Source organism: Schistocerca cancellata, chromosome 3 (assembly GCF_023864275.1).
Source record: "Schistocerca cancellata isolate TAMUIC-IGC-003103 chromosome 3, iqSchCanc2.1, whole genome shotgun sequence".
Classification (NCBI taxonomy): domain Eukaryota; kingdom Metazoa; phylum Arthropoda; class Insecta; order Orthoptera; family Acrididae; genus Schistocerca; species Schistocerca cancellata.
In genome coordinates this window covers 72,754,185-72,763,674 of record NC_064628.1, presented here as the reverse complement: position 1 = coordinate 72,763,674, position 9,490 = coordinate 72,754,185, and the positions used below count along the sequence as shown (strand labels likewise).

Here is a 9,490-nt window from a genome sequence, read left to right as displayed (position 1 = left end):
GGCCTTTGACCTTCTTGTGCGAACGCACACGCTATGCCCGAACTCGTACGGGACTTGGTAGATTAATCTGCCACGAGTAATGAGTAAGATGGGCAAACATCTATTAGGCGCACTACGAATGTAGTGTTGTGGACATGTTGTGAATGTGGATCTCACGGGGGGCGTGCAAGGGATAAGTCCCTGCAGACGCACTATCCTCTGTGCCCGTGGTGGCTCAGATGGATAGAGCGTCTGCCATGTAAGCAGGAGATCCCGGGTTCGAGTCCCGGTCGGGGCACACATTTTCAACATGTCCCCAACGAAGTGTATCAACGCCTGCTTGCAGCTAGGGTGTCAATTTAGTTATCATTTCATTTCTAGCAAAGCTGCATGGTCATCGACGGTAACTGTTCTTTCGGGAACAGCTACTACCGTCATATATAGTTATTAATTAACAAGACAAACTCCACATTTCAGATTTAGTGGTAAGATGCCCCAGTGGATATCCCGTCAAAAACCGAACACAGATCAAGCATGGAACCAGGAAAAAAAAAAAGGTTCAAATGGCTCTGAGCACAATGGGACTTAACATCTGTGGTCATCAGTCCCCTAGAACTTAGAACTACTTAAACCTAACTAACCTAAGGACATCACACACATCCATGCCCGAGGCAGGATTCGAACCTGCGACCGTAGCAGTCGTGCGGTTCCGGACTGAGCGCCTTAACCGCGAGACCACCGCGGCCGGCATGGAACCAGGAAGAAGGTGTACTGAAACGTAAAAAAAAAGAAAAAAGAAATGTAGAAACAATGAACGGTCCAAGGACAAGAACTGTCCGATCCGTCACTGAAATCCTTGTTCTGTTTCTGTAGTCTTGGCAGTTATACTATACATTGATTATAGAAAATGAGTCATGTGGTAAGAATACGTTACCGCCGCAAGTAAATGTGATGAATAGTGAGAGCAGTGAAAACAAAAAATAAAGCGGTATAAAAATGTTACAACAAAAGATTTCAGGAGTCAAAAATTCCAAAACAGAACGCAACTTCTAAAACTTTAAAAACATACGTTTTGATAGAGCACAGAGGAACTATGTGATTGTGAAACTGTTGCGTTCATTTGTTGCAGCTAATGTGACAAACTATTACGTTTTCATCATTTCCTCGGGAATGATCCCACTTATATTTGTACGAACACCTATATCTGTCAAGAAGGAATATCTCACTCACTTACCAGTCGTGCATTTAAGGTCCATCGATAAGATATTGCTGTCATATGACTAAAGCCGTGCATGAGACATCAGACGTGTCTTCCGGTGGAGGACTCGCCCTGTCATCAAACGTTTGGGGCTCTCATGCGGCAGCCTCTTCCTTTCTGCTGCTAACAGGGTAGCTGTGCTGGATCAACTGTCCCTACCTCACACCTCGCAGTGCAAAAGGACGTTACACCACGGCGCAGACAGAAATTAGAATAAAGCAAACATCTAAAAAAGAAGAATGGGAAGAGGGAGGTTTTTGGGCATGGCTCGCGTGCATGGCAGTCCATCACCGTAACCACTTCACCACGACACCATTTCTATTGATGGCTACTTTATAATGCACATCTTGTCCATGGACACAGTTTCTACTTTGCTTTTTTTTTTCACAGTCCATTACACCTTCTGCTCGCCCGCCCGGCTAGCAGCGCCATCTAACGCGCTGCTTCCCGAGCGAGAAGGTGTGCCGGTCACCGGCACGAATCCGCCGGCCGAACAGCACAATAACACTGGGTCTGGAGTGGTTCGGCGGTGGGGTAGGTGGACTGGTGTGGCCGTTGTGAGGTTGTGAACCACTGAGGGCTATGGCGGATCTAAGTCTCTCTGTCGCTTCTAGGTCCCTGGTTTAATATACAATACACAACACACACCTTCTTCCTGTTTTCATGCTTGATCTGTGTACAGTTTTTGATGAGCTATCCACTGGGCGCTCTTAACACAAAATCTGAGGGTGGTGCGATGAGGTATTTGCCTTGTAAGTCGTCTTTGTGCAATGCAAATACTTACAGGGTTCCCACGAAAACAAAGTACATTCCAGTTAGTTAAAATAAGTGTTTAAAAACTATTTTAAAATTACTACCTCTCAATAGTAGAGTAGTAAAGCCGCCATATGTCCAATTTATCCATGTTTCTCCCTTTTAACTGTTACTTTTTAATGATCATTATACTTCACAATTTAAAACTCATAGTGTACGATAATATGAAACAGTTTGTTGCAAATAGGTTTCGATCATTTACCTGTGTTGATCATGGTTATATGCTTTGGTTATAAATGCTGGAGTGTGCTGTTGTGTTCATATACGATTTACCAAACTGATTTTTGATCCAAATAAAGTTTAATACAGCATTTAGTGTACTTTGCTAGCAGTATATTCACTTGGAAACTTCGCCTAATTAGGCTGGCGACCGTTCTTACATGACCACAGTTTTACTTTCCAGTTTTAACACCATCAGTTTGCTTCTCACTGAGATAATTCTCTCTCTCTTTCCAAGCATTAATCCCGACTTGCGGGGTCTGCTGTTATGGGTGACCGGATATGGAGTGTTAATTTTAAAGGGTGGTGGGATGCCCTTCCTGTCGCCAACCTGTACCCCCCTGGGACGGAATGTGTGTACCCCAAGTGTCTGCATCTAGTGTAATCCATGGAATAGTGCGAATGTGTTTCAGATGTCTGTGAGTGATATAACTGAGGCGGAATGTGGGGACCATCCTGGTATTCACCTAGTGGGATGTGGAAAACCGCCTAAAAACCACATCCAGGCTGGCTGGCGCACCGGCCCTCGACGTCAGTCCGCTGGTTGGGTCAGACCTGGGGCGAGCGCGCCTACCCGAGTTCAGAAACCAGCGCGTTAGCGCTCTCGGCTACCATGGCGGGTTCTCACTGAGATAACTGCTGCTCCCTTTCAAAACGCAATCTTTCAGCTGGCGAAACATAGGCCGATTACTTTCCATTACACATGCTCACAGTCAGTCTTAAATTACTGCCGAGTCAGAGACTTTTACACGGGCTTGCTCTAGGAGTGATAAGCTATAGTGTTATAAGGTCAAAAACATACATCGTGAACATTAACGGCTCCACAAAACTGCCTTTGGATAATACAAAAGTTACTTTAACTTCTGACAGTTTCGCTCCGTTTGGAATTACGTGTATAGTTCCGTTTGGTACGAGATTCTGAATCCTGTGACATTAAGCTGGATGGGAATTCCGTATAAACGTGTTTGGTATTTTTTCGAAAAGCAGCGGTACAGAACAACACAAAAAGACGAAGAATATCCCATCAACTTGTGCACCATTATTCACAGTCATCCGGAAATCATGGATAAAGGAAGTAAGGACTTTTCCCATTTCTTAGTACGCTTCATTGTTCCAGCGGCCTACCGCAAGCTAGTGCTGGAAGGAGAGCAAGTTGTTTTGCATAATATATATGTAAACTCGATCAGGTATTCCAAGAAGTCCTGTAGCCTTTCCTGTGTGGATTTCGTACTACTTCCACTTTTATTCCTTTGTAACTGTCTTATGCAAACGGACGTGTGAAACGCATGTCGGCACTCCCTTTCCAGGGCTCGTTAGCAGCGTGCCAGCGCTAACGGATGCACCTGGACTAGTTCTCCTTCACTTGGCTGCGCTGCCGTACGTGCCCTAGCACTGCTATAACGGTTGACAAGCCTCGCCAGTTTAAGCATATGAGGCAAGCCGCGGCTTACTCACTCAGCTGTGTCGCTGCTGCCCACGTGCCGACAAGCTCGCGCCGCTATGCATCTCGATCAGCGTAGCGATAAGTGGGCTCACTTTGTGCTTGCGCATCATCGGGGGCGTCAACGAGTCTTGCTGCACGCCATCAGTTCAAACAAAATGTTCTGACATTTCCTCAGCAAAGACAATCTAATATTTCTGTGGACAACGACACTTTTGGGATCCGCTTGAACGATGGTGTATTAGAGACGGGTGTGGACCACGTCAATGCTTTAATCCGGGGCTGGAGCAAGTCATCACCTTGGATTTAAAGAAACGTAGAACAGTGTTCCACATGACAACTGTTAAGTGTGAACTACAGAAAAAAGTTGAAACAGCCAAGATTGCTAGAAAATTAATTAGTAAATTTTTTCTATTTTGGGTCGTTCCTTAGTTGCTACAAAATTCATGGAGGTATGTTCCAACTATGCAGTTAAATGAAAGGCGTTTCGCTTCTTTTATTTGTCAAGCATCTTCAGTGGCCTCTCTCTCTCTCTCTCTCTCTCTCTCTCTCTCTCTCTCATACACACACATGCACACGCTCACACACACACACACACACACACACATACACACAAATACATCTACCCATTTAAACAAATAAATGGAAAAAACACGCTGTCAGAATGAACGACACATTTACACGTAACAAACTACACACAGACGCACGCATGCATAAACACACACACACACACACACACACACACACGCACCACAAACGCCACAAACAATAGACGAAAGATAAACACACTACGACAGTTGGCAATACTACACACTGTAAACACACACTTGTTGATCACAAAATGCAAAGTGCAAGTGATGTAAGTGACGTTTTGTAACAAATGTGGGTGAAGAAACGTCGAAAACCGACCAGTTGAAGCATGGGGACTGATGAACACATCTCTAGGACCACACATATGGGCTAGCAGCACCGTAAATCGCAAACAACACCGAACGATAATTTCATCTCACCAAATTTGTGCTAAAAAAGTTGATTCTAATCTGAAAAACAAGAGAAAAACATGACGAAATGTAGTGCAGCAACATATAGTAACCACTACATAATACATTTATTAGACGTACAAAAAGACACGTATATTATAGAACATTGAATATGGTCCAGAAGTAAAAGAAGCGAAACGCGTACGGCAATAAACAAACTGCCTTTCATTTAGCTGCATAGCTGAAACGTACCTCGATGAGTAAAGTAGTTCCTTAGATGACCGGTTCTGGTAAGACGATGTTCCCATCTTCGGATCCAAAAGGACTGAAAGAGATTGACAGGGTAATAATTTTACAAAAGGTACAAACAAATAAAGGTGGTATGTCCATACTTATGGAAAAGTTACATACCTTCAGCTTTACAGTTCATACTATCTCAGCCATCAGCACTTTGTGTCGTGTCATATCGCAAATTTATGTCAGAGGACTTGGAAGAGCAGTTGAACGGAATGGACAGTGTCTTGAAAGGAGGATATAAGATGAACATCAACAAAAGCAAAACGAGGATAATGGAATGTAGTCAAATTAAGTCGGGTGATACTGAGGGAATTAGATTAGGAAATGAGACACTTAAAGTAGTAAAGGAGTTTTGCTATTTGGGGAGCAAAATAACTGATGATGGTCGAAGTAGAGAGGATATAAAATGTAGACTGGCAATGGAAAGGAAAGCGTTTCTGAAGAAGAGAAATTTGTTAACGTCGAGTATTGATTTGTCAGGAAGTCGTTTCTGTAAGTATTTGTATGGAGTGTACTCATGTATGGAAGTGAAACATGGACGATAAATAGTTTAGACAAGAAGAGAATAGAAGCTTTCGAAATGTGGTGCTACAGAAGAACGCTGATGATTAGATCGGTAGATCACATAACTAATGAGGTGGTATTGAATAAAATTGGGGAGAAGAGGAGTTTGTGGCACAACATGACTAGAAAAATGGATCGGTTGGTAGGACATGTTCCGGGGCATCAGGGGATGACCAATTTAGTACTGGAGGGCAGCGTGGAGGGTAAAAATCGTAGAGCGAGACCAAGAGATGAATAAGATAAGCAGATTCAGAAGGATGTAGGCTGCAGTAGGTACTGGGAGATGAAGAAGCTTGCACAGGATAGAGTTGCACGGAGAGCTGCATCAAACCAGTCTCAGGACTGAAGACCACAACAACAACAACAACAACATGTGTGAGGATCGTGGAATGCACTGGTTGTACACATATATTTGTCATATGACAAGGCACAAAGTGCTGATGGCGGAGACTGTATAAAATATAGAATCCAAGTTGTGTAACTTTTCCTTATGTATGAATATGCCAGTTGTATTTGGTCACATCTCTTGTAAAATTATTACCTCGTCAGTCTGGTTCTGTTTTTCTAAAACGAAGATGCTAACATTGTATTGCCGAAACCATCCATTTAAATGAATACTGTAATGTTGTTGCATTAATTTGATCTGAAAGCGGTGCTGATATTCAAGAGCATAAAAGTGGGTTAAAATCTGGGAGCTGTCTGGGGAAGTTAATCTTGCATTACTGAGCAACTGTTCCACCAGGTATCCAGTCTAGCTTACCAAATTCCCAACCAGACTAACTTCATACGACAACCGGTGATATATATATATATATATATATATATATATATATATATATATAAAGAGAATTTAAATAAAAAGAAATAAATCTGTTTATATTTGGAAATTTATTTTAACATTGATCATTGAAATTTCAGCATATTAAACTTGATTCCTAACTAAACTGGTGCCTTATTTAGGATTGTGAAAATGTGAGGTTGAAATCTTACAGAACACATCAAATATGGAGCCAAGATTGTTAGACTGCATACAACACTGCATTCATAAAATAACAGACGAATAACGTTGAAACATATGCAAGAGGAAATTAACCACAACCAACCGATCCATTTTCACCCAAAGAAGTTACGTTCGTAGCGCAATCCTGTCCGTCATGTAATTACCACATACTGGTATACTAAATTCATACTAACTCTCTGTGAAATCTTCCCGAAAGGAATAGCTGAGGGCTACTTTGATGATTACACAACATGCTTCACGTGGTCAACTTGGTTTACACAAAGAGTGTAACTCCACAATAATTTTGATAATTAAAATAAATTAGATCGATAAGCAATTTACAAAAGAAAAACATCGAACTGGTTACTATCGTCTTACTATTAACCTGATGGGTCAAACAATTGTATAAGCACGTGGTACTGGTCTCACGAAGTACACCCCACGTGGGTTGAACATAAAGAAAAGTTGCTATATTGAAAAATATTGTCAAGACGAGACGTAATAATCTCACGCACATTCGCATTTAAGATTGATGATCTTAGTTAGAGTTTCTGATCAACACGTGGTTCCACTTTACGCACAAAGTAGTGACAAACCAACTACTGGGAGATATTCTGAACTTCACACTCAAAATACACTGCGTTGCAATTTAAGATAACATTAGATATTTTAGAGCTAAACCTGAAATAAAGGTGATTAAATTTTCAGGTAGGCTGAACTTAAGAAATCCATTGTCCTATGGACTTAGCAGACACGCGTTTAGCCGGAGATCTTATCACTTCAGACGCTCGCCGTGGACAGACTGCCGTGGGTCCCCTACCAAGGGTGCTTCCCGATACAAAACGGAAGTGACCAGAGAGGCAGCTTCCTATACCAACATGACAAGGGATGGACAGGACCATACTAAGAATAGAAACCTCTCTGCTTTTAGAAAGCGTAGCTACCTGTTCCGACATTGGACCTACTGTTCTCTAGCAGACAGGCTTGTCTACTACCATCAAGCATGCAACTAGAAATACATTTGCTCATTCATCCTCTCACACAGAAGGGAAGGGGGATGACAGTATCTTATCATATACAGTATATAAAAGAAAGAGGATGTAGTTCCGACTTACATATAAACTGTGTTTTAAAGTGTAGTAGTGTGACAGATCGTTCTTGTTTGTGTGTAAAAGTAACACGTTTCACTACTCAGTCTTCTCCCAGATAGTCAGAAACACCACAGTAAATTTATAAGAGGAATTTATGCTGTAAATGACAACATATTTAAGAAATTAACATGAAAGGAATCCAACAGAGACCTTTCAATACCTCATTATCGATCTTGGCTGTTTGGAGTTTGCCCGAAGTTCATTGATCTACAGGTCACCCCCATTCTGGCAGTGTCAGGAATACATAAACGTTAACAACTATTGCACTCTACACGTAGCTTTTAAGTCTGTGTTTTCTAATGTTTTAAATAAGTACCACGATGTTAACACAGGGTAAGGCGTGTAGCGTTTTCGTAGGATGACCATGGGCTCATGAAAGAAAGAGCAACATGTTCCCTAGCTTCATTAACGACAGAGATACAGCCACAAAATTTTTAATGCAACTATGATATTTTTGGCCATCAGAATACCTCATCCTGGTGATACAAATTCACTGATATAACTCTTTTACAGATCTTGGAAGAAATCACGGAGCAAAACGAATCAAAGGAATGTTTATTAGTGACAACTTTCCTAGAACTTTCAGAATAACATTTTTTGTTTTAAATGAAAATTGACACACACGCATGACATTGCGCCTTAACCTTGTTCCCTTGGTGTGAGTGGTATAAACTACCGGGTGCCATGCCACTCGACGGACTCAACAGCAACAAAAAAAATTCTGTATCCAATGCATTTTATCCCATGATTTCGCATATCTGCAATACTGCTATATCACGGCATTCGTGTTATCGAAGTATGTTATTCTCGTGCAAAAAGTAGGTTACTTCCATTTAGAGAAACAAAACGGATATCTATATACCACTTGCCATTGAAGATGTGAAACAGAAGAAGATTAGTGCGTAATTTCCCGTCGACATATGAAGTTCCGAGAATACATTTCTGTCTGCTTGATGTGCCCCTGGTGACTTTCCAACTAGACAAAAAAGATTACAGTTGTCTTTAACGGATAAAAAGTAATTTGATGAAAGAACCAGGCGACCCTACATGTATAGTATATACTGAAAGGCGTGCCACGTCTTCGATCGTCTAATAAACTTAACTCTCTGTGAGTCAGAGCTCATATACACTGTAAAACAGAAAAACGACACAACATAAAAGAATTATCCGAATGGGACGGTAACTGGTAGATATGATGTACATGTACAGACAGACCACAATTGCGGAAAAATTGGATGATTTATTAGCTTCACAAATTGAGCAACTCAATAACTCTTTTTGTACACATCTGACCCTTACCCAAGCATTTATTCGACTTCGCATTGATTAAATGGGTTGTTGAACGTCCTCCTGAGTGATATCGTGCCAAATGCAGACCAACTGGCGAGTAATTCGTCAAAATCCGCAGTTCGTTGGAGGGCTCTGCCCATATTACTCCAAATGTTTTCAATTGCGGAAAGATACGGCGATCTTGCTGGACAAGGTAGGGGTTTGCTGGCACAAAGACAAGCAGTAGAATCTCTCGCCATGTGCAGGTGGGCATTATCTTACTCCAATGTAATCTCAGGATGGCTTGACATGTTTGGCAAGAAAGCGGGGAGTAGAATATCGTCCACGGATCGCAGTGCTATAAAGGCGACGCCAATGACAACGAAATGGGTCCTACAATGAAAAGAAATGGCACCATAAAGTATCACTCCCGGTTGTCTGGTCATATGGTGGGTGACAGTCGGGTTGGTATCCCACTGCTGTCCAGGGCGTCTCCAGACATGAATTCGGCCTGGAATC

At 41.9% G+C, this 9,490-nt stretch overlaps 1 non-coding gene across 1 annotated transcript; it reads left to right on the top strand.

The window, feature by feature from the left end:
• Nucleotides 1–202: 202 nt before the first annotated feature.
• On the top strand, nucleotides 203–277 carry Trnat-ugu (transfer RNA threonine (anticodon UGU)). The gene has a single exon. It is a non-coding gene; the product is annotated as a tRNA-Thr (tRNA).
• The last annotated feature ends 9,213 nt before the right edge of the window (nucleotides 278–9,490 follow it).